The 27,470-nt window shown below is 32.9% G+C and overlaps 3 long non-coding RNA genes and 1 pseudogene across 4 annotated transcripts in view; 1 reads left to right on the forward strand and 3 right to left on the reverse strand.

Annotated features, from left to right (window-relative positions):
- LOC109348727 lies at positions 1 to 26,484 on the reverse strand. Its single transcript, XR_002107781.1, has 8 exons — positions 25,998 to 26,484; positions 18,072 to 18,124; positions 17,772 to 17,985; positions 3,946 to 4,415; positions 3,759 to 3,859; positions 2,751 to 2,965; positions 1,935 to 1,987; positions 1 to 1,359 (listed from the first exon to the last, which is right to left on the reverse strand). It is a non-coding gene; the product is annotated as an uncharacterized LOC109348727 (long non-coding RNA).
- The window catches only part of LOC109348721, a 64,429-nt pseudogene that overhangs the window by 16,267 nt on the left and 20,692 nt on the right, over positions 1 to 27,470 (reverse strand).
- Positions 18,134 to 20,435, reverse strand: LOC109348731. 2 transcript variants are annotated; one of them, XR_002107784.1, is made up of 3 exons: positions 20,236 to 20,435; positions 18,581 to 20,149; positions 18,134 to 18,223 (listed from the first exon to the last, which is right to left on the reverse strand). It is a non-coding gene; the product is annotated as an uncharacterized LOC109348731 (long non-coding RNA). The 2 variants fall into 2 exon arrangements; XR_002107785.1 differs by having other exon boundaries at positions 18,134 to 18,430.
- Positions 24,026 to 27,470, forward strand: part of LOC109348732 — a 25,185-nt gene continuing 21,740 nt past the window's right edge. The window contains exon 1 of the long non-coding RNA XR_002107786.1: positions 24,026 to 24,116. This is a non-coding gene — a long non-coding RNA (uncharacterized LOC109348732). The remainder of the gene's footprint in view (positions 24,117 to 27,470) is intronic.

The following is a 27,470-nucleotide window of genomic DNA, read 5'->3' on the forward strand; positions in this document are numbered from 1 at the left end:
AAATTTTGGAAAACAACCATAAATTGCCATTTATTAAATAAAGGAATTTTCTGAAAGCAATAAGAAGAACATTGATAAAAGCAGCTGGCATCACTCGGAAAAAAAAAGCACTCAAATTTTATCCTAAAACTTTGAGGTACCTCAACAGCATTTTCTGTTCAGATAACAGCTACCTCTGCCAATTTAATGTTGCCACTTAGCAGTGAATGAAAACCCATCAAGAAGCTCTGAGACACTTTAAGCCCCACTTTCCCATCAATAACTCGACAAGGTGATGCTCACTGTAAATGCTTAGATAGCTAATTTGAATAGAGAAACTAAGGTAAAAAAATATTAGATATCGGTTACTGCAAGGACAAAGAATGAAAAGTACCTGCAACTATGGTATGAAGTTATAAAAATCGACCCAGGAGAATTTCGGAGAAGAAAAGCCAGTGGCAAAAAGGTTAACATTAAAGGCAAACTAAAATAAAAAATCAATTAATTAGTTCAGTCCATAGAGGAGGGTCAAAGGACGAGAGATGATTAACATATTTTCTCACCATTGAAGTCACTATCAGCCCCAAGAATATAGATGAATCCTAAACTCCAATGTCAAACCAATCAACCTCAAAAGATCATGTATGCATATAAGCAGATGTTGTATTGCATTTGTGCTTAATCATCACCTTCCATAAAATCCACGCAACAGACACAGTTCTTCTACAATACTATAATTTCATGAACACAATCAATTGTAAAATGAGAAGGCACATCTTTACCACATGCTTGGTAAAATCAAGAAATAGTTGAAACAATTATTCAGGAAAAACACTCTTTTCATGTTGTGAAGCACCAGAAGGTCCAATAACAAAAGGCCGCCATTCATCAAAACTATAACTTTCAGGATCCAAACCTTTACAATTTAACAATGTACACATTGACAAACCCAGAAAGCACTAGGTTTAAAAGAAACTGGTTAATTAAAAGCCTTTATAATCAAATAAAAACAAGACGGTTGGTATCCAATACCTCTAAACTTTCAGGGTCGTTGGTAAGAGTGACATGGGCACCAAAGTTTAGGGGCAACCAAACCAGGCATTTTCCAGAACCAACCTCAACATACCTGTCAAAAATTATACTACTAGGCCACTCAAATGGATCATACACCCCTTCATATTCTCAATGATGCAGTTTCAAAATCATCACTCAAATAATACTAGAAAACGGTGGTCATAGTCACACCATATTCTGTACTCATGTTATATAGTTTAATTGTTAACAATGTATTATGTATTTGACAACTAGTCTCACCATATTCTGTACTCTCAAAGCTAAAAATATTTCATCCCCTTTACATAGAACAATGAGATTACATGCCTGAAAATCCAACAATACATATTATCAATATTGCTCAAACATATTATTAGCATAATCTTCATAGATGAACAGAAGTAACATCAACCAGAGTAACTAGCTTCTCTTCCTCAACTACATAAAGGATATTTCATCTTGCTCTCCATATAATCGAATTGGGTTACACAGACGGAAATATGTTGGCAGTCAAGATAGATCAAGGAAATGGGACACTGTTCCCAGAGGAGCAGTCCAAATATTAGAGATGGACCTTTCCCCTTTGTACTAGCTTAGTTTGTCTATTCTTTCCAATGTACAAAAAAACAAGTGCTACACAAGAAATCCTAATTTTTAAGATGAACTTAATTGACTTAGTGGCTAGGTATAGAGTTAGATAGGAGTTAGTGTGATAAGCCATCCAGAAATATGTACAGGCATATATACAATAATAATGATTCATGTTACTCCATCACATGTATCACCATTTGTTAAAGTAACCTTCTATAAATATAGTCTTCAAAACCATTTTCATGAAGCTTATATTTACAAATACCTGAATAAAACTAGAAGCTCAATTTACAAAAAGAAAGAAGTTTAACCTTCAAGAGAATGTCTCACTCTCCTGCTGTTTCTCCTGCTCTGGCTGTGAATCCTGAAGCAACATCAAACCCATCTAATGATCCACCTAATTCATTTCAGATTAAAGCTGCTTATGGGGTTATCCACCCCTGTAATGAAATTGTTTTTCAGTCCATAATCTCAATGATAAGATAAGATGGGAGCAATAGGCATTTGAGTAGTGGAGGATTACCAACATATATATTTCACTTGTCAAGTAAAGGTTCTGACTCAGTTACTACTACGAACATTTTATGTTTGGTTTTATCGCAATTGTATATATTACATAGTATGGGATGGATAGATGTAAAAGCAGACTTCCTTGGTAATGTCATTATTTGTATCACTATTCAATAATGAAGCAATTACTCATTTCCCCGTTCAAAATTTTCAAACCCACTTTGCTTTATCTTTCATTAATTTGCTTGCTAGACAAATGAAGCTTGAAAAACTAGTGGTTAAACACAACATAAACAGTTTCAAACATTCAAGCTTTTTTTTTGTTCAGAACACGCCAGGGTGAAGTTTGGTCAGTTGCAGGTGTTAGGATCAAAATGTGATAGTAAACGAAAAACTGCTCAGATTATTGCACGAAATTAGAAACTTTATATCATAACACTAGGGGGGTAGCATTACAGAGAGAAGAGAGGTGGAGGGTAACATTGCATTTACAAGCTCCCTTTTCTCAAAGCTCAAATAATAGTTGGGTGGCACAATTAGTTAACATTCTATTATTCTTGTTTTATGCTTGATCAATTATCTTGTAAGTACACTATTGAAGATAAAAAGTGATGTACCAAAAGTTGTATTTGATAAGCTGTTGCACCATTCCAAAACTGCAAAAGTTTATTAGGATTGAGATTTACAATGTAGATAAGGGTCTGGCGTAGTCACTGCCCTCACTGTGCATCTCCTGATTAATCATGCTCCATCTCCCTTTCGGATACAATGCAGGGGGTAATCTAGAATCCCTCTCTCTCACTGTCTCAATAGAAGGGAGTTTCCTCAATCACTGCAAATAGCACACACGACAGAAGGAGTAGCCAGAATCATGTACTTGCATGGGAAAGGTTCTGGAAATAGTCGATTTGCTTGTGAGAGTGAGACTTTTTACATCTAGCTACCCAAACTTGAGTCACGTGTATTGGGCTATCATTTTTAATCTCTTAAAACAAGGTTAAGGAGGTTTACAAAATATTGGCTTAGAACAATTAGAAAGAATAACAAATTTTCTCACTTAAGAGAGTTATTCTCAAGTTTTATCCATGCAAATTGCCTTTGTTTGCTGGTAGACTAAATGGATTTCAACCCTTAAGACGATCAGTCTTTTAATTGAACCTTAACCCTATTCCAAACTCAATTATAAATGATTTGAAGTTAGGGGGTCAATTTGTAAGTTCTAAACTATAACCTACAAATTGATTTATCTAAAGAAAAAAAACTTTTACAATGACTTATGACTTTGATCCTCTGGCTAACTTTTAAAGTATAGTTAAAAGCTAGTTATTCTAATATTATATGTACTCAGCAGTACTTACAGTTCCATAATTGAGCACAGTTATAGCATAGACCTCTTACAAACGCATGCTTAATCTCAATGTGACTTTGTCCATTTGGTGCACATGCAAATGGGCCCTTACTGTCCATTAAATGGGGTCCCTGAACATATAAACCCTTAACCCTCTCGTCCTTTACTTGATTAACAGATAACAAATTTTGATTACCTTAGCCACAGAAAATAAAGCAAAAGCTCAAATATTGACAAGTTAACTACTAAGGTCACATATGAAAGAACAAGCCATTACCTCTTCATGCCGTCCGCCTTTCTCTCTAGCATGATTCAGATAGTGAAGCATATGAGTAACCACGAATTATGTGATTACATACATAATTCCTATATCCAACCCTACACAAAGACCAATCATAAAAACTCAGCCACTTAAAATAATGCTAAAAAGTTGATGTTTCCTAAAATTCAAACAAATGTTTTACCTTGGCATCTATTTGCTTGGTTACTTTTGCTTGCATCCGAACGTGGGCTCCATGTACTTCATAGTTGAGACTATGGTTTTAGAATTGTTTTTATTGAGCTTTCACGTTAAATGTTTTGAAGTGATTAGTAAGCTCAAAAACGAGCCTCGTACAGGTAAATGTTAAATAGGGAACTATTGAGGATGTAACTCGGCTGGCTTGATATTATTGAGGAATTTAAGGAAATGTTGCGCTCAGTGTCAGAAGAGTTATTATATGGCTCAGCTTGATCAATGTCATTTGAGCAAGATCCATAATCTTAGGAATTTGACCAGCCATGAATTGGATTAACTAACATTTCATTGGTTTGAAGCCTTTTACATATTACAACGATGAGACATAGTTTACAAATTACAGAGCTTGCAATTGCATACCATGTATAAGCAAAGTCTCCTGAGATTCTGCCAGCCTTTTGTATGTAGCTGCTAGCACTGTATCCGAAGATTACATGAAGTGAAAATATTGGAGAAAATTCAAATTAAATGAGGTAAAAAAACCTGCACTAGAGAATCTGTCTAATCTGCTAATGAAGCAAGAGGAAACATTTTTTTGTTTAAGAAAAGGTGATGAAATCATAAAGAATGCACAAGAGAAGGTTTATTACTTCAAGTTATTAAACAAAAGAATGTTTGTTTCACTATTTCACAAGCACAAACATATCTCAAGAACTAGTAGCATGAGCATCAAACAACAGTTTAACTGAGAATAAGGACATATATGGCTATCCACACTGGTGACTTTGATTACTACTTGCATCATTTTTTAGCAACAATGTGGTCATTTTCATTTTAAGCTCCCATCTACAAATTATTCAAGACACCAATGAAGTAGTAATGTAAAAGGAATTCCCTACAAGAAGTGAGAAAACCATTCAATGTTTGGCTTTGTGGACGGCGAATAAAGTATTTTGAGAAACCATTCAATGTTAAAAAACAAACACTGCCTGACGTATGCTTCTTTCTTTTGTTATCTCCTCAATTTTCCAACAATTTAATTTGGTATAGAAGAAATTGAACTACCGCATAAACTTAAACTACCTCTGCCATTTTTAAAATGGGTACCTGTTTGCAGTCCAATGCATCACCATTACCTTATTGTGAGAGATGTTGCTGATATTGAATTCCATACAATTTTTGACACTGGTACCTCATTTGCATTGGTAAACGACCCTTCTTATACACATATTACATGTGTAAGTAATGTACCTAGAGTAACGGTTACTGTATGGCCATGAATTGAGGAAAAGCCATGAATTCAAAACTTCAAATTTCATGATATTTTGTTGATATCTGATGATTGATTATCATCCCTCTTAACTGCATACTTCGTTGTTATTTGTGTAAGTGCACTAGTCAACAAAGAATTGATACATAAATACAGATATACTTCAAACATAATTGTATATATTTACATGCAAAAAACGTCATGACCTGTATGTAGCCTTTGACCAAGAGAACATGATTCTGGGTTGGAACAAATCTAACTGTGAGTTTTTCACTTCTATAGCATCAAAACATGACACCCTTTTCTTTACTTGTCCATTAATTTAAAACAATGAGAGATATGGTATTCTCAGGTCATGATGATATTAACGGGTCTCACTCTCCTGCTGTTTCTCCTGCTATGGCTATGAATCTTGAAGCAAACATCAAACCCAACTAATGAGTCCTATGGGTGCCACCTAGCATTTGGAAAATTATATTCTATCTACAGATTTCAAAACTTCTCCTAGGACTAGTCCCCATTGAGTTCAATGTGTGCCACCCTGCATTTCGAAAATGAAATTAAGATCATGGGTAACATTCAGAGAAGGCTATAGTACACTTTTGGTCCTTTATCTTTATTTAAAATGTCAATTTGGTCTTTTATTTAATAGGGGGGCTGATTTGGTTCTTTTACTTGTAAACCACATATTACCTTTCTTACATTGCAGTTTTATGGGATAACAGCATTGTACATACATTGCCATAATTCAGTTGAGTTCATTTTTAATTGGACCATAAGAAATGCAAAGTATTGCGGGTTAGTAATAAAGAAATATATTCAATTAATTACAGAAATACATTCAAATGCAGGTTTGACCTGATCTTTTTATACTCCAATGCTTCATCTAAACATGAGATGGAATTTTCTGAAAGCAATAAGAAGAACTTTGATAAAAGCAGCTAGCATCACCCGGGAAAAAAAGCACTCAAATTTTATCCTTAAACTTTGAGGTAGGTACCTCAACAGCATTTTCTGTTCAGATAACAACTATCTCAGTGGCAAAGAGGTTATCATTAAAGGCTAACTAAAATACAAAATCAATTAATTAGTTCAGTCCATAGAGGAAGGTCAAAGGACGACAGATAATTAACATATTTTCTCACCATTGGAATCACTATCAGCCCCAAGAACAACTTTTAATCGTAAAAATATAGATGAATGCTAAACTCCTATGTCAAACCTATCACCAAAAAATAGAAGACACATAAAACCTCTGAACCTCAAAAGATCATGTATGCATATGCATAGGTTGTTATGCATTTGTGCTTAATCATCACCTTCCATAAAATCCATGCAATAGACACAGTTCTACTACAATACTATAATTTCATGAACACAATCAATTGTAAAATGAGAAGGCACATCTTTACCACATGCTTGGTAAAATCAAGAAATAGTTGAAACAGTTAACAATGTACACATTGACAAACCCAGAACAGAAGGTCCAAAACAAAAGGCTGCCATTCATCAAAACTATTTCAGGATCCAAATCTTTACAACTTAACAATGTACACATTGACAACCCCAGAAAGCACTATGTTCAAAAGAAACTGGTTAATTAAAAGTCTTTATAATCAAATAAAAACAAGACGGTTGGTATCCAATACCTCTAAACTTTCAGAGTCGTTGGTAAGAGTGACATGGGCACCAAATTTATGCAGCAACCAAACCAGGCATTTTCCAGCACCAAGCTCAACATACTTGTAAAGAACTATGCTACTAGGCCACTCAAATGGATCATACACCCCTTTATATTCTCAATGATGCCGTTTCAAAATCATCATCCAAACAATGCTGGAAAACAGTGGTCATAGTCTCACCATATTCTGTACCCATGTTATATAGTTTAATTGATAACAATGTATATTTATAAATAACTGGATAAAACTAGAAGCTCAATTTACAAATTTGCATTTCTAAATGAAACCCAAAGGGGCAGTAGGTGTTAGGATACAAAAAGAAAGAAGTTTAACCTCCAAGAGAATGTCATTGTAATTCTCTGTTCTGTTACTGACATAACAAGGAAGAGAGGGTGGCATACTACTAACTGCTATTACCCCATTACCCCATGTGGCAAATTTATTACCCCATTACCCCACGTGGCAAATTTATTACCCCATGTGGCAAATTTATTACCCCATTTGCCAAGGCAAGGCATTAAAAAACTACATAGTTGAGCTTAAGAAATATAAGAAACACATCCAAGTAGTATGGTGTGATAAAGGCATCAAGGGTCAAACCTACCATACAAATTTTAGTTTATGAATAAAAACTTCAGAGTTAGAAATTAGTTTATCACACGCAAACACGTCATCCAATATAAAGATTACGAAATATGAATATAGAAGTCATAGTCATTTCAATTAGGCTTATCAAGTCTCCGACGTACCATTGCAGTTAGGGACAACACGTACCATCCACTTCGCATTTATGCTTATACAACCATAAGCATATCATCCTGACTTTACATACCATCCAATTTCATATTATAATAATTGCACTGAGCAATCACAATGTCTTAACTTATACCATATAGAATATTATAAATGAATAATGAAGCATTAGGGACATCCACACAAAATCCAAACTAGGGTGGCATACTACTATCTGCCATTAACTCCATTACCCCATGTAGCAAATTTATCACCCCATTTCTTAATATGCTTTTGCTAAATTATATAGCATATAGCTGCTAAGTTTTCTTGGCTGATCCAAAGCTGCTATGTTATTGTGTCAAGCAAAATGAATCATATATATTGTGCACAAAGCTATGGAGAACCTATTATAACTTAACTTGTTTGGTGCAATTACTGAACATCTCCTTTTCAACTCCAGAAGTATACATTGAGCAAGAATATGCATGGACAAAGCAACAATGTGACACACAAAATCAGTAAGAGAACAAACTCTCACTATAAATGGCTAATATAATTTATGAACAGAACCACCAAAAGTTTTGTTTAACAACAAGTTTATTATACTAACCACAAATCCACGTGCAGAAACAGGAGAAAGACACTTGGAGAACAATGGAACTCATATCAACAATCTAGACCTTGCACCTAAGGCTAACAAGTAAGAAATTTCACATGCTTCTTCAGTATGAACATTCAATCGCTTAAGGTCTTATATTAACATTAATTTCACTCGTGCCAGAGACTTGCACATAAGTGAGGCACTTCGGGTGCAGATAGAGGTGCAGAGAAGGCTAAATGAACAACTTAAGTTATGCAAACATATTTTATTATCAACTTACCATGCATGCATTTTATTATCCCATCAATTAAACCACTTATGCAAACAACTGAAAACTCTAAAGCTTTCTTGTAATCTAATCGATCTCAAACTTCTCATACATATTTTTTATACACCCCTATTTTACATAAGATGGGACATTTGTTTCTGAGGGATAAAATCAGATGTCCCACTTCTTCTATCATATTTGATGTACACAAAACATTATTGGTCCAGGTATAAAGACACTTGCAGCTCCACAAAGAGTCTCAAGGAAAACACCTGCAAGCAGTGCTAGAGAAAGCTCAAGAAACACTTGGCAGACAGAGTTTGGAAATAGCATGACTTGAAGCTGCTAAAGTACACCTTTCTGAGCTTGTGTCCAAAGTATTTTCAGAACTGAAGGAATTACAAGGATTTAACCCTCATGATAAACAAACTAACCAACCAACTGATAACTCCATAGAAATTTGCCTCACATCCTATGAGGGATCATAGAAGGATCAGCAAGATATGAGCCTAAGACCATTCAATGGCCATAATAAATCAGAGTTCAATTGGTATACTTATCAAGTGAAAAATAACAAATTTATTGCCTTATTGAACATGTGAAAAACCACTTAGCCAAAGTTAAGAAATATAAGAGATACATCCAAGTAGTATGGGGTGATAAAGACATGAAGGGTCAAACATACCATGCAAATTTTACTTTATGAATAAAAACTTCATAATTAGAAATTAGTTTATCAAACGCAAACTCATCATCCAATATAAAGATTACGAAATATGAATACAGAAATCATAGTCATTTCAATTAGGCTTATCAAGTCTCGGACATACCATTGCAGCTAGAGGACAACACATACCATCCACTTCGCATTTATGCTTATACAACCTTGAGCATATCATCCTGATTTTACAAAGAGAATTCATTTGCAAGTATATGGGCCAGCCAAACAAACTAGGATCATGTTCACATTTGAATTTATAGGCAACTAGAGTCAGGCATACCCTCCGATTTCATATTATAATAATTGCACTTGGCAATCACAATATCTTAACTTATTCCATTAGGGACATCCAGGCAAAATCCACATTATCTGCTTTCACACAGCGAATATCATCATGACCTAATTAGGGACTTCATGGTCGAAGCATACCATCCCAATTTACAATATGAATATCACTCATATTGCAATTGAATTTAAGAAGCCAAAGGAACAATCTTTTTTATCCAGCATCCTGATATTACAATACGAATAAAGATTTCATAATTCATATTGCAATTTCGTATATAGCCATCCAACTAATTAGGGTCTCATTTGGATTACATAATTCATATTACTACAATTCATCTTGCAAGCATTGTCCAATTTTTGCCAAATAAATTTTCGGTTCATTGAGATAAAACATTCTTGAATAATCAAGATTGAGATTAGGAATGAAAGAGTTTGTTGCCACAACATACTTTTAGGGTTTTAGGAGAGTGTTCGTAAGCTCAAGAAATACACTTTTCCCTTCAATATCTCCATCCAATCAGTGATTCAAGATTTGCAATAAAAAACGATAATTGAAAATCAAGAGAGATATTCAGCCATTGTTTCAGGAATTGCAAAAATGATCAATTATAAAGAAAGAACTTACGAATATCATCATAGTTTGAACTGATTTTGTTTAACAGTATAAGAAAGACGAGAGTTTCATCAATTGTAAACAGATGAAACAAACTCAAAGACAGAGAAATCAAATTATGTCGTATCTTTCTTTCGCTATCGCATTATAGTTTCAAGTTTCAACGGAACCTTTGCAATGTCTATTGAGGAAACAACAAACCAGTCTTTATATAGAGAAAAGAGAAACGTTGTAACGTAAAAGTCACGCAATAGTGGGCCTCTTTAAAATGGGCCTCGGATTAAATGGGCCTTTATGATTCACATTTGTTTTAAATCCATATTATTAATTATTATTTTATCCTTACTATTAATTGTTATTATCTAACTCTACGTTCTTTCAAACTATACATATAAAAATGAAAGGTATAATTCTACTCTAGAAGCTCATTATTTTTGTGGTTCCTCGCATTTTTTCTATCCACAAGACTCGAACTCGGGTTCTTACTTAAGGGGATTCAAACATGTACCATTTGAACCAACGTTCGTTGGTCTCTACAAGCTTATATATTCTATTAACAATATAATAAAAAAAACTTCTTCATACATGTCACATCCTCCTCACATGTTTTCTCTTCATGCCACATGTCATATTCTCCTCACATTTTCCCATCTTAAAATGTTATAAGTTATTAAAAAAATAAAAATAAAAACTCATTCATGTCACAATGTTATTACAATGTACCTATATATATTTTATATGTTAATAATTTAATACTAATTAGCGATTGGTCTATGTCGCTACCCCACCAAAAATTGAGTGTTTACAATACCTATGTTTTGTTGTGTTAAAATGTAATAGACATTGAGCATTAGATGAGATTGAAATCATTTTTCACATCCAAACTATTTCTTTACACTAATCTATGTATATTATTTAACGTTTACTATTCATCTAAGAATAATTGCATTTTTACACCTCATCAAAGTTTCGTAACACTTTTCCAATTGAATTTTAATATTTCAGATTCTTTGAATTTTAACTTTTCTCTTATTATAATTGAAAAATCAAATTCCAAATTGAAGTTTTTTATAACTTTTAAATATATTTTTAATAAAAAACTCATTTAGTATAATGATTTGATTTCCATTTTTTCATTAAAAAAATCATATTTAAAATTGAAAAAATCATTCCATTTTCTATAGATTTTAAAATATTTATTTTAATAAAAATAATATGGTATCATGTTTCAGACTTTCACTTTGTTATTTCCATTAGAAAATTCAAATTAAAAATTGTCATTTATTTTTCTTTTTTTCTTTTGTGATTGAATATGCAAATACACAGGTAAGACGTATATTCTTAATAATATGAATGTATAAGTAACATGTGTGTTTTAATTATGCGAATGCATGAGTAACATGTGTTTTCTTAGTAATGCGAATGTACAAGTAACATGTGTGTTTTTAGTCATGCAAATGTACGGGTCACATGTGTGTTCTTAATAACACGAATGCACGAGTAACATATGTTTCTTAACCTTATAAATGTACATGTAATATGTGTTATTAATCTTGCAGCAAAATAGTATTGCCTCATGCATCGCTGATGCACGGGTGCTAGTTTGAGTTAAAATGATATATATTTTAAATTTTAAACCTTTTGTAATAGCAAATCAAGATTGTTATGAATTGTATCCTCTTCATTTATTTCATTTTGGTGTTCTACATTTTTAACGCTTACATTTTAATTATAATTATAATTAAGTATGAAATATAAAACAAAAGAAGTAGAAGAATTATCCTTTCTTGTAGTAAATAAAAGACTGGAAAATGAAAATGATGTTGCCGTTCATTTTATTTTATTTTTATATTGCCAAAAAGATACCTACGTTAAAAATGTAAAACATTTTTATTATTACTATATCATTCATCATTCATTTTTAATTATTATTATTATAAAGAGAATGAAGAGTTTCTTTCATTTGGTTGATATGAAAAAGAGAATGAAGAGTAAAAAATGTGTGAGCCCCAAAAAATAAATAAATGCACAAACTAAGTTTACAATATATATAACAACAAAACCTATAAAATCTAACATGGATTTACGAGTCTTAATGGCAAATTAGTTGTTTTGTTTTAGATTTTAGACTCTACTATTAAAGTATAACATCATTACATTTCAAGATGTGCATCTATATGACTTTTCATATGGTGAGTAGTTTTATATGGTTCAATTAACTTTGTCGAAGGAAGTGTGGAGAATTTGGGAAATTGTTATGAGAAACGTAGTTGAGACAAATATATTCTTACAACGATTAAAATACTATTAAGTAGTAAATACCAATATATATTGATATATACCAATAAAATGCGTAAAGTTAGTTATGAGAGTTATGAAATAAAAATGAAATAAAAAAGTAAAATCATAGCTGAGTTGGCGAGGATGATAGATTTATGGAACAAAAATTGGAAAAACAAACATAGTTATGAGAATGATGAAGTAAAAATGAAAAGACCATACTATCATATTTGTGAGTTGCTTTGAAATTTGATAAGGAAGAAGTAAAAAATGAAAAAATAGAAAATGATACATTTGAGTTGGTTTAGATTGAAGAAGAAGATTGCTTGAACACAATTTGAAAAAAATGAAAAATAATGTGTAATTTGAGTAGAGGGAATGTGAAAAAGAACACAGTTTCAGAATTTTAAAGTCATTTGTCAAATATATCCAAATGAAGAGGGTCTAATTTTGGAATTTCAACAAGCCATCAATTTTACAAAAAAACCTCTACTTTGTACATTTATCACAAATGAATCGTGTCTAATTTTGTAATTACAACAATAATAACCTTTGCTTTGTACATTTGTCACAAATGTAGAATGTCTACTTTAGTATTTTCAATAGTCATTTCTTTTCTTGTATAAATAGTAGAAGACTTGTGTTTGATAAAATTCACTGGAAAATGATGATTCCGTTCATTTTATTTTATTTTTATGTTGCCAAAAAGACACATACATTAAAAATGTAAAACATTTTTATTATTACTATATCATATATCATTCATTTTTAATTATTATAAAGAGAAAAGAGAGTTTCTTTCATTTGGTTGAGATGATAAAGAGAATGGAGTGTACAAAATGTGTGAGTCCCACAAAAATTTTCTTCCCACTTATTATGTGAAGAAAATGAGAGGATAATGAATAAATTTATACAAAATACCAATAATACTCTCAAATAATTAATCTCCTAAATTTACATCTTATTTTCTATTTTATTCAAAACAGTTATTATTTTAATTATTGATTAGTAATTAAAAGAATGTTACATATTTCACAAAGTGATACTTTTGTTAGAAAGTGGAGAGAGAATGAAAATTTTACATACAATATAAAAAATGTCCTTCAATTTTTTTATTTTATATGTTTTTTGGTTTTAAATACTACTAATATAAATAACTCTTTTTGGGTATAAAAATATAAATTAAAAATGTTAATTAAGGTTATAATATTTATTTTTAATTAAAATAAAACAACATATTTCTTTCTATTTTCTTTATTTTGGGGACATTTTTATCATTTGAACCATAAAATCATTTCTCTTTTCTCATTTTTTTAATCTAACTAATCAAAGACAGAAATAGAAGAAAATATATTTTTCTATTCATTTTCTATTCATTTTCTCTTCTCTTATTCTAAATATCACAAAAATCTAATATATTTATCCTCTTTCTTACTGTTTTATTTCTCACCCTTTTCCTCTTCTTATTTTCTCTTGCAAATGAATCCTAAATAATTTTGGAATCCGAAAATTGACATTTTCGTCCCTGAAGTTAGATATATACACTTTGCTTTCTTTTTCTTCCTTTTTTTTCTTTCGTAGTGCACATTGAATTTCGAAAACAATGTCTACTCTATTCTCCTTGTTCCCTTAAATTTCTAAAACATTGTCTCCTTCCTCTTAAACTTGTAATGGCTAAGAAAAGGTGCTGATGGGAGGGATACCCAAAATAGTCTATGCTTTGAAACATTAAAAACTGAGTGGACTTGTGAACCTTTTGGAAGTGGTAGTTCATATGCCACCATACCAACACGTCGTAGGATTTAATAGGTCCCAAAAAACGTTTGTTCAACTTCTAGTTTGCTCTTTGAACTGCAGTGTGTAGGTTGTACGGTTGCAAATTCAATCACACCCATTCAGTGACTACAAAAGTACGACCCCCTTTATTTTTATCAATTTGTGCCTTCATTCTTTGTTGAGCTTTGTATAAATTCTTTTTAACCAAGTGATTAACAACAATCTCTCGTGTAGTTAGACATTCAGTTCTTGATTGGAAGCTCAACCGAAAGTATAGTCCAAAAGAGTCGGGAGAAAATCTGCCATACAAAGCCCGTAAATGAGTCATACTTGTGGAAGAATGTTTAGAAGTGTAGTACCAATACTCAGCAAGAGACAAAAACTTGAACCCGTTTTTGGGTTGGTCAGTGTGAAACACCTCACGTAAGCTTTTAATCCCCTGTCAGATTTCGGATGGTAAGCTCAAGAAATACACATTTTTCCTTAAATCAAGTATAAAGAAGTTCAAAGATTGAAAATCAAGAAAGATATGCCGCTAAAAAAGAGATGGTAAAAGCACAAGGAGATGAAGTTCTATCTCTCTATTGAACCAGTGTTTCAGGCATTACAAAAACCAAATGATGGAACATCATTAACTAAACCAAAACATAAAACATAAAACAAAAACAAACAAAAAAAGAACCTTTCAATATCATCATAGTTTTCAATGAAAATATGATCACCGCTACAAATGAAAGAATTTGGCTGAAGAAGATTGTCGGGTTTTGGAACTGATTTGATTTCTAGTTCCTAGATTAAGAAAAATCGACAGTACATCGATCAGAATAGGTAAAAAGAAATAAAATTCTATGAAATGAAAGAAAGAAGATCTTCCTTATCTTTATAGGAAACAACTCAATAATAAAATGAAGTCATGTCATCATTTCAATATGACGCAATATTCGGCCTCGCGATATTGGGCCACTTTAAAATGGGCCTCAGACAAAGCGGCCCTTTATAATACATCCTTGTTGTGTATTCTGTCCTCTCAATCTATTTTATTGATATTAAAAATATACATTTTCCTTATAATTAAATACGGAAAAAATACTTACATATTGTATAATAAGAAAATCAAGTATTTAAAACACTATAATATCAAATGTCATTCATTCCAATAATAAACTCATTTGAGTTTTAATTTTATTATTTAGTGATTGGAATGCTTATATTTGAGGGAAAAATTAAAATAATTTAACATATGATACAGTAAAAATAGATTTTAATATTTTGCATTATATTTGAGTAGGTGAACCAAATCTGAATGAGACTTTATTTCTTGTTGTGAATGTAAGGATGTACTGAACATTGGTTGAACTTTACATAAAAGTTCCACTTTCTTCGTTATTTAACAATTAAAAAAATTGCAGTGACAGTTTTATACACTATCATTCATTATCTATTTAATTATTATTAACTTTTAAAAAAATACAAACATAGTTCTTTTTTAAATTATGGTTTTTAATGATAGTGTAATATTAATGTACTGACAGGGTAAAGAATTATGCACAATCAATGCATTATTCACCATTCATTTGTATTAATTTTTGTGGAACGTCAAACATAATTGAAAATGAATGGTAGATAATGGAGTGACAGTGTAAAAAACTCTTACACCGTGGGTGTACACATCTTTTTCTCTTTTAATGATCATCTCATCATTTTATTATTATTGAACTACCGCATGAACTAAAACTACAACAATACCACTACCTTATTGTGAGAGGAGAAGTCGCTGATATTGAGTTCCATTCAATTTATGACACTGGTGCCTCATTTACATACCTAAACGACCCTTCTTATACACATATTATTACATAATGTGAAAGTAATGTACATTGTAGTTGTTTAAGATTGTACCTAGAGTAACGGTTACTGTATGGCCATGAATTGAGGTAAAGCCATGACTTCAAAACTTCAAATTTCATGATATTTTGTTGATATCTGATGATTGATTATCATCCCTCTTAACCTCATACTTCGTTGATATTTGAGTAAGTGCACTAGTCAACAAAGAATTTATACATAAATACAGATATACTTCAAACATTAATTGTATATATTTTCATGCAAAAAACTTCATGACCTTTATGTAGCCTTTGACCGAGAGAACATGATTCTGGGTTGGAACAAATCTAACAATTGAGTTTTTCACTTCTATAGCATCAAAACATGACCTGATTTGGTTCTTTAACTTTTAAAATTGTTTCAACTGTACCCTTTTAGTCCAATTTGAAGACTAGCAATTTACTGTTTTATTGTGTCAAATGAAATTTTGGAAAACAACCACAAGATTGCCCTTTATTAAATAAAGGACCAAATTAAAACTTTAAATAAAGAAAAATAACCAAAACTGTAGTAGTCTTCAGAAATCAACCATAAACAATAAGGGCAAATCATAGGTAGTATTATATAAATGAACCTACCTGGCAGAATAAGCAAATGGTTCTCTAAGAGGTCCATCACATGAAAGCTCACTAGTACTCCCATCAATGAAGGTTCCATCAGCAAAGATCACCTGAATTGGCATGAAATAGTTATATAAAAGGAATTCCCTACAAGAAGCGAGAAAACCATTCAATGTTTGGCTCTGTGGATGGTGAATAAAGCATTTTGAGATACCACCTGCAGATTGTGCTTGTAGAATATCTATCTTTTGTAAAAAAACAAACAAACACTGTCTGACGTATGCTTCTTTCTTCAATTTTCCAACAACTTAATTTGGTATAGAAGAAATTGAACTACCACATGAACTTAAACTACCTCTGCCATTTTTAAAATGAGTACCTGTTTGCATTTGGTCTTTTATTTAATATGGGGCCTGATTTGGTTCTTTAACTTTTAAAGTTGTTTCAACTGTACCCTTTTAGTAAAATTTGAAGACTAGCAATTTACTGTTTTATTGTGTCAAATGAAATTTTGGAAAACAACCATAAGATTCCCTTTATTAAATAAAGGACCAAATTGAAACTTTAAATAAAGAAAAATAACCAAAACTGTAGTAGTCTTCAGAAATCAACCATAAACAATAAGGGAAAATCATAGGTAGTATTATAGGATATAAATGAACCTACCTGACAGAATAAGCAAATGGTTCTCTAAGAGGTCCATCACATGAAAGCTCACTAGTACTCCCATCAATGAAGGTTCCATCAGCAAAGATCACCTGAATTGGCATGAAAGAAAGGGTCATTAATATCGGTTAGAATACAAGCAAAGTAATGAACATCCTAAAAGGCTCAAAACATAAACTTGTGAGTAAAATGTGGACATAATCTGAGCAGACCTCTGATGCATATCATAAGCTTTAATCATTCATTTCAGATTAAAGCTGCTTCTAAGATTATGATGGTTTCTTTTCTGATTTTAGCCATTTTTAAGCATATCTTGAGATACATACTCTTGTATTAGTCAAAGTAATAGGTCTCCTTTTTTTTTACTTTAAATAATAGGTTTTGTTACCACACATTATAGAAGGGGACTATTACTACACATTCTTTCTGGGTTTAATAACATCAGTTTGTAAATAATGAATAACTTAGTTGTCAACCACATATTACCTTTCTTACATTGTACTTCTATGGGATAACAGCATTGTACCATACATTGCCATAATTCAGCTGAGTTCATTTATAATTGGACCATAAGAAATGCAAAGTATTGCAGTTAGTAACAAAGAAATATATTCAATTAATTACAGAAATACATTCAAATGCAGGTTTGACCAGACCACTTTATACTCCAATGCTTCATCTAAACATGAGACAGAATTTCCTGAAAGCAATAAGAACATTGATAAAAGCAACTGGCATCAACCGGAAAAAAAAACACTCAAATTTTATCCTAAAACTTTGCGGTACCTCAACAACATTTTCTGTTCAGATCACAACTATCTCTGTCGATTGAATGTTGCCTGAAAGCCTTGTACAGTGGCACGAAAGAAAACCCATCAAGAAGCTTGAGACACTTTAAGCCCCACTTACACATCCATAACTCGACAAGGAAATGCTCACTGCAAATGATTAAATAGATAATATGAACAGAGAAAATTCAAGTAAAAAAATATTAGATGCCAGTTACAGCTAGGACAGAGAATGAAAAGTAGCTGCAACTATGGTCTGAAGTTATAAAAAAAACAGAAGGCACATAGAACCTCTGAACCTCAAAGATCATGTATGCATATAAGCAAAGGTTTTATGCATTTGTGCATAATCATCACCTTCCATAAAATCCATGTAATAGACACAGTATTACTACAGTACTATAATTTCATGAACACAATTAATTGTAAAATGAGAAGGCACATTTGTACCACATGCTTGGTAAATCTAGAAATAGTTGCAACAGTTACTGTAGTGATATAACTTACATTAAAGTCAAGTTTATTCAGGAGACACATGCTTCTCATGTTGTGAAGCACCGGCAGGTCCAAAACAAAAAGTATCACCATTTGTTAAAGTCATCAAAACCATCTTCATGAAGCTTATATTTATAAATAACTGAATAAAACTAGAAGCTCAATTTACAAAATTTGCATTTCTAAATGAAACCCAAAGGGGCACTAGGTGTTAAGGATACAAAAAGAAAGATATTTAGCCTCCAAGAAAGAAATACTGGCTTAGTTACGTACCCAGTAATGTGTTTGATGCCAGCTTATACAGGACCAGGACCAGGACCAGGACCAGCTTAGGCAGAAAGATATATAATAAATACTAATAGCAATAATTAATACTGTATTTACTGTAATAGCTATTGGTTGAAAGAAAGAAAAAGACAACAAATTGAAATGAAAACAACACTTTCTATCCAGGAAGGAAATATTGACAAGTTAACTACTAAGGAAATATTAATCTAAGAGATGGACCTCTCCCCTTTGTACTAGCTTAGTTTGTATATTCTTTCCAATGTACCAAAAAAAACAAGTGTACACAAGAATTGCTAATTTATAAGACAAACATAATTGACCTACTGGCTAGACATAGTTAGAAGGAGCCACTGAGATTAGGCATCCTGAAATATGTGCAAGCATATATACAATAATAATGATTCATGTTACTCTGCCACATGTATCACCATTTGTTAAAGTCATCTTCTACAAATGTAGTCATCAAAACCATGTTCATGAAGAGTACATTTATAAATAACTGAATAAAACTAGAAGCTCAATTTACAAAATTTGTATTTCTAAATGAAACACAAAGGGGCACTAGGTGCTAAGAATACAAAAAGAAAGAAATTTTGGCTTAGTTATATACCCAGTAATGTGTTTGATGCCACAGCTAATACAGGACCAGGACCTAGGAATTAATAACTACTGTATATTGATCTTAGGCAGAAAGATATATAAAAAATAATAATAGCAATAATTAATACTGTATTTACTGTAACAGCTATTGGTTGAAAGAAAGAAAAAGACAACAAATTGAAAAGAAAACAACACTTTCTATCCAGGAAGGAAATATTGACAAGTTAACTACTAAGGTCACATATGAAAGAACAAGCCATTACCTCTTCATGTTGTCCGCCTTTCTCTCTAGCATGATCCAGATAGTGAAGCATATGGGCTAAGCACGAATTATGTGATTACTATGTTTTTGTTAGATGATTATTCACTTTACAATGAACTTGGTCAGAAAGCTTTAAGATATTGCTTATTTTCACAAGCTCATGGTCCATGCGGTGATACAACTTGTGGACAGTAGATGTGGTTCCCCATAGACACATAGGGCAAAATTAAAGTCTTGCTTTTGGACGTTGGTTTACAAATTTGAAACTCAATATTGATTGTGTCAAGGAGCAAATAAGTTTGGTTCGGTTGCTGAAGAAGTGGGGCAGATGTGTTCGGTTCATGAACACAGCATAGAACCTTCACTTCCCACATACCATAATCCATAGTATTTTCGAATCATGCATTTATCAAAAACCATGTCAACAAGGCCTACACAAAGACCAAACTTAAAAACGAATCCACTTAAAATAATGCTAAAAAGTTGATGTCTCCCAAAATCCAAACAAATGATCTACCTTTGCATCTATTTGTTGGTTACTTTTGCTTTCATCCAAACGAGGATTCCAGGTACTTCATAGTTGAAACTTGAGACTATGGTTTTAGATTTTTTTAGTGAGCTTGCAAGTTAAATGTTTTGCAATTTTTCATTAGTGATTAGTAAGCTAAAAAACAAGAGCATTGTACAGGTAAATGTTAAATAGAGAACTATTGAGGATGTAACTAGGATGAAGGCAAACCAGCAGTAATATCGTCTTCAATCCTGCATTCGTTCGTCCCTCTTTTGATCTTGAAGTATCCATCCTGCAATTTAGATAACAACAATGATTATGTTTGAGGTCTAAAAGGACAATAGGTATAAATGAAAAAAGGACATAGGTATAAATTGCAAAAAAGGTTTTCAGGAAAATATTAGCATCAATTGAAGGGGAGATCTTAGTGAAGAAGGAGGAGCCTATGATTTTCATCTCTAACCAATAACCATTGAAATGATTTTGCACCAAATGGAACCTAAATACAAAAGGCAAAATAAAAAGTTGTTACTTCTTCAGAAACAACAACATGATGGCTTAAGTACCACCATGCATATAGAGGTTCTCCCCCATCACAACCAAACCCGCACAAAATACCACAGCATGCGAGAAGATCACTAACAGAGAGAGTGACATTCTGATTTTATACATATAGGATATAAGTTCTTATATCAAGCCCCTTGAAGCGTACAGTTTTGTGGATAATAAACACACAGTCACAAACAATAAGCATCACAAAGTTCAAAGTTGCTTCAGCAACAAGATTTTATTACCATGTCGAAATGAATACAAAAACGATCTTGTAAAGATTCAACAACACCACATGCCCAACAAGAACCACAGTGACCCTAAACAATCATCAGCACAAGGATCAGATGAGAAATTTTTAAACCTTGTATTTATAGCTGCTAATATGAGAAAACAAAGATTACCTGATCTTTAATGTTGAAATTGATTCACCAATCCATGTTATTGTCAACAAGAAAAAGAAAAGTCAGCAACTCCTTCCAATTAAACCATTTTATTGGGGAAAAATTACGGCAAAGAGCAAGTGGATGACCTTGAATTCTTCCAATGGTGCCACACTGTGACCAAGCTGTCCTTGCATCAAAATTCTTTGGCAATTTCAACGATTTAGGATGAGTTATAACAGGTGTACTAGTCAGTTCATTCCTGGAAGATTTTTTGACTCCAAGAAGGAGCTTAAATTGAGCAACCTGCACATCAAACACAATATGTTGGAAACTCAAAGCATATTATGCAATTAACCATATAAAAATTAGAGGATGAATAATAATAATAATAATAACTGTTGAAGAATTGGGTTTAGGATTAGGGATTAAGGATAAGACAGAGATTGTTTTTGATTGAGTATAATATCGAAGGATGTAGATAATGTGATTAATGTTAATGTCATATGATACAAAAGCCCAGGAGTCCATTTTATACTAACAGTAGAATCCTAGTCCTAATTAAATAATAAAACAAAACTAAAAGACAATGTAAGATGCTTTTAAATATTCTTGAGATAGAATAATGACATCATGATGTATTTTTCCAAATATTCGAACACTCACTCTCAAGCTAAAGTTTCCGAAGTTATTAGTTTGTTACAACAAAACAGGCTTAAAAAGAAAATAAACTGAACAAACAACTTCAACATCTTAAACAAACACAAAAGAAGGGAATTTTGAGATCTCGAAGAAGCAGGATGAAAGGAACACCATTGTAAAGGCAAACAACTAAAGAAGGGTCAAACTGTATCCAGGACAGACAATCTTTTAGGCTAAACGAAACCAATCATTTAGGCCATGAACAGGAAATATGGCCAAAGATGCTGGATCAGACAGAACTGATCATAGACCCATATTGGACAAGAAAATCGTAGACGCCAAAGATGACTAAACAATAAAACTATATTTGGGGTTTGTGGTAGTGAGTAACAATTCTAACTCTAGTGAAAAGGTGAAACTTGCCAAAGGTGAATACCATGACTCTAATACTATCTTCAAGAAGAGATACAATAATAAATACTAACGTATGCTATAAATACTATATATCCACAAGCAATAAATACTAGCAGTGACCTTTTCATTTCTTCAAAATAGACACCTTCCAAGTCTGTGATGCAATGAACAAGTTGCTTGTTGCCAAGCCATACCATATGTCAGAGAAGATCAATTCTAACTATCATACCTCTGCAGGAATGACTCCTTTCAGGGCTTTGTATGGAAGGGATCCCCCCTTATTGATGAAAGCAGGGGCCATACCTTCCAAAATAGAAGAAGTTAATCAGTTGTTTGCTCAAAGAGATTGGATCCTTGAAGAATTGAAGGGTAACTTGGCCAAAGCTCAGAACCTGATGAAGCAACAAGCAGATAAGCATAGAAGGGATGTGGAGTTCCAAGAGGGTGAATGGGTGTTCCTCAAGTTGCAGCCATATAAGTGTTGGACCACAATCCTTACCTCATATGTTAAATGAGGAATGGGAACTAATTGTTGCTCCAGAAGAAGTGTTGGACAGTAGAGAAGATCAACAAGGGAATGTGGAAATTTTGGTGAAATGGAGGGATCTTCCAACACATGAATGCTCATGGGAATCAACAGCCTCAATACAAGACAAGTTCCCTAAATTCCAACTTGAGGACAAACTGGTTGTTGAAGAGGGGGGGTATTGATAGGAATAGAAAGAATAAACCTATGATTAAAAATATATATATAGGAGAGGGAATAAGTAGAATCATGCTAATTCAATATTAGACAATAGCAGTAATGAAAGTGCGGTATTCAAACATGTTCAGCAGCTAATATTAACAGAGGACAAGGTTGAGTTTCTTTTACAACTACCAGATAAAAGCCAATTTCCAGATACATTATATTCAATATGCAGGTTAGTAGAAAAGAAACACATTGAACATCCCATTTCCCTTTTTTGTCCCTATAAAAGCTTACAAAATAATGTGAACAAAGAGGAATTAGGATTATGTCACTTACGAGCTTGGATATTTATGGGACTCATGCTATCTCACATCTTCCCCAACTTGCTTTGTTCCTTGGAATCAGGAATGAAGCTGAAATCAAGTATGTTAGATACCAACCTCTCAAGACCAACACATTCTTAGCCAAGGCAGTGAAGGATGACACTGCTGGGGACAGAACTATTCCTGAAGCACTTCTGTGAATTGTATGTGGTGGATCAAATTTCCAAGATGGCAACAATATTTGTTTTCCTCTATAAAATATGCATGTTTATATATGTTCTGAAGTAATCAATCAGGAAAGGTGAAGCACAGCCATATGAATTTCTTGGCAAAAATCAAGAGCTCAATCTAGTCAATAAGCATGATAAAAAAAGTAAGGAACTCAATCTTGTCACAAACCTAGCCTTAAAGAACATCACTGGCACAAAATATACTTCTAGATACAGTGGACATCCTATTTAGCTTCCTTTAATCTATCACTTTGAAGGATTATGTCCATTAGAGGAGGTATTTTAGTACAATCATATTTTCTTACTCCAGTGCTTGATCATCTAAACATGAGATGGAATTTTCTGAAAGCAAGAAGTAGAACATTGATAAAAGCAGAGCACCATCACCTGTAAAAAACTCAGTTTATTTTAAACTTTGAGGTCCCTCAATCACTATCTTTTCAGATGATAACTCTCTGCTGATTGAATGTCAACACTTAGCATTGAAAGCCTTGTCGGATGGCAGGAAAGAAAACCCATCCAGAAGATTGAGACACTTTAAGGCTTTAAGCCCCATTTTCCCAGCAAGAACTCGACAAGGTGATGCTCACTTCAAATGATTAGATGGCTAAATTGAATAGAGAAAATTAAGGGCAAAAATTATTAGATGCAGGTTGTATAGCTAGGACAGAATAAAAAGTACCTCCGGTTATGGTATGAAGTTATAAAAACCAACCCAGGAGAATTTCAGAGAAGAAATGCCAGTGGCAAAGAGGTTATCATCAAAGAACTAATATAAAAAGAACCAATTAATTAGTTCAATCCATAGAGGAAGGTCAAAGGTGACACATAACTAAACAACATAGAATCTCAAGATCTGAGGAAGTTCAATCCATATTGGAGTCATACAATACATCAGCTCCTGGAATAATTGTTGGCTGTAAAGTGAATATGGATGAACCCCAAACTCCCATGTCAAACCTAGCACCTAAAAATAGAAGGCACATAGAATCTCAAGGTCATGTATGCATATAAGCAGAGGTTGTTATGCATTTGTACTTAATCATTACCTTACATAAAATCCATGCAAAGTACTATTACAGTACTATAATTTCATGAACACAATCAATTGTAAAATGAGAAGGCTTTACCACATGCTTGGTAAAATCTAGAACAGATATTGTAGTGATATAAAACTTACACTGCAGTCAAGTTTACCCAGGCAACACACTATTATCATGTTGTGAAGTACCATCGGATCCAAAACAATAAGCCACCATTCATCAAAACTATAACTTTCAGGATCTATCCATTGCTATTTAACTATCCAATCAAAATTATGATAACTCCAATGAAAATCAATATACATATTGACAAACCCTGAAAGCACCAGGTTTCAAAGAAATTGGTCAATTAAAAAGCCTTTATAATCAAATAAAGGCAAGGATGGTCGGTATCTAATAGTTGTAACCTTTCAAAGTCAACGGTTGGTGACACATGCACCAAGTTTAGTGGCAACCAAACCATGCAAAGAGGTCCCCAGCACCAAACTCAACATTGTCTGCGAAAACTATACTTACTAGGCCACCCGAATAGCTCATACTCCCCCTTCATATTCTCAATGATGCAGTTTCAAAATCATCACCGAAGCAATGCCGAAAAATGGTGATCATAGTCTCACCAGATTCTGTACTTGGGTAATATAGTTTTTGTGATAACAATGTATAATGTATTCGACAGCCAGTTTTGTCAGAGTTTGGGGCATATCCATCGTTCATTGTACTTATAGTGATGTTAATGCCTATCATGAGTTTCAATATTCAATTGTTACAGGGACCATATATAATGCAGAATTAAAAACCACTAAATAGTGGGGAAGATAATCTTCCAACTTTCCAAGTAAACAGCCTCAACAATTACATAAATTTCAGTCATCCTTCCTAAAATTATTAAGGTGTGCACTCTCAAAGCCAAAAATAATTCATCTCTATTATTACATTATACCCTCACTCACCTCGTTATATCTCCTCAATCTCCTGCTATGGCTGTGAATCCTGAAGAAACATCAAACCCATCGTATGAGACAATGATGGCTTTTCTGATTTTAGCCATTTTTAAGCATATCCTTAGATATTTAATCCTGTAGTAATCAAAGTAATAGGCTTATTGTTTCTTTTTTGACTATAGGTTTTGTTACCACACACAATAGGAGCTCTATTTACTACCCCCATTTTTACGGGGTTTAATATCACCAGTTTGTAAATAATATAACAGTATAGTCGTAAACCACATGTTACCATTCTTACAATGTACTTCTATGAGATAACAACACTGTACCATATGTAGCCATATTTCAGCATATTTCATCTTTTTTTGGGCTTTAAGAAGTTTAATCATCGCAGGTTAGATATGAGATGGAATTTTCTGAAAGAAATAAGAACATTGATAAAAAAGTAGCACCATCATCCATAAAAAAACGCTCAAAATTTATTTCAAAGTTTGAGTTACCTCAATCATGATCTTTTCAGATGATAACTCCCTGCTGATTGAATGTCACCACTTAGCAGTGAAAGCCTTGTCAGATGGCAGGAAAGAAAACCCATCAAGAAGCCTGAGTCACTTTAAGCCCACATTTTCCCATCAAGAACTCGACAAGGTGATGCTCACTTCAAATGATTAGATGGCTAAATTGAATAGAGAAAATTAAGGGCAAAAATTATTAGATGCAGGATGTATAGCTAGGACAAAGAATAAAAAGTGCCTCCGATTATGGTGTGAAGTTATAAAAGGCTAACTAATATAAAAATAACCAATTAATTAGTTCAATCCATAGAGGAAGGTCAAAGGTGACAAATAACTAACAACATAGATTTTCAAGATTCGAGGAAGTTCAATCCATATTGGAGTCACACAATGCATCAGCCCCTGGAATAATTGGTGGCTGTAAAGTGAATATGGATGAATCCCAAACTCCCATGTCAAACCTAGAACCTAAAAATAGAAGGCACATAGAATCTCATGGTCACATATGCATATAAGCAGAGGTTGTTGCACATTTGTAACAATAGACACAACAGTACTACAATACTATAATTTCATGAACACAATCAATCGTAAAATAAGAAGGATCGATTTGACAACATGCTTGGTGAAATCTAGAAATAGTTGAATCAATTATTGAAGTGATATAAACATACATTGCAGTCAACTTTATTCATGCAACACACTCTTCTCATGTTGTGAAACACCATCGAGTCCAAAACAATAAGCCACCATTCATCAAAACTATAGCTTTCAGAATCTATCCATTATCCAATCAAAATTATGATAATTCTAATGAAAGCCAATCATATCGACAAACCCAGAAAGCACTAGGTTTCAAAGAAATTGGTCAATTAAAAGCCTTTATAATCAAATAAAAACAAGATGGACAATATCTAATACCTCTAACCTTTCAGTCATAGTAAGAGTGATACGTGCACCAAGTTTAGCAGCAACCAAACCAGGCAAAGAAGTCCCACCACCAAGCTCAACATACTTGGCGAGAACTATACTCTCCCTTCATATTCTCAATGATGCAGTTTCAGAATCATCACTGAAGCAATGCAGAGAAATGTTTATCATAAACAAATTCTGTACATGGGTTATACAGTTTTAGTGATAATAATGTATAATATATTTGAGAGCTAGTTCAGTTAGAGTTTGGGTACCTATCCATCATTCATTGTACTTACAGTGAATCCAACGTCTTTCATGAGTTTCAATATTCGATTTTTACAGAGACCATATGCCATGCAGAATTATAAACAAGAAAGAGGGGTGAAGATAATCTTCCAACTTTCCAAGTAAACAACCTCAACTCCAACCAAACATATTATCAATATGCTCAAACATATTTTAGAATAGTGCACATATATGAAGAGAAGTAACATCAACATCAATAGCTTCACTTCCTTGAGTTTCATAGGGATATTTCATCTCACTCTCCACATAATCAAACTAGACTACACAAATCCTAATTCAAGATGAA

The sequence above is a fragment of the Lupinus angustifolius genome, chromosome LG06 (genome assembly GCF_001865875.1).
Source record: "Lupinus angustifolius cultivar Tanjil chromosome LG06, LupAngTanjil_v1.0, whole genome shotgun sequence".
In the NCBI taxonomy this organism is placed as follows: domain Eukaryota; kingdom Viridiplantae; phylum Streptophyta; class Magnoliopsida; order Fabales; family Fabaceae; genus Lupinus; species Lupinus angustifolius.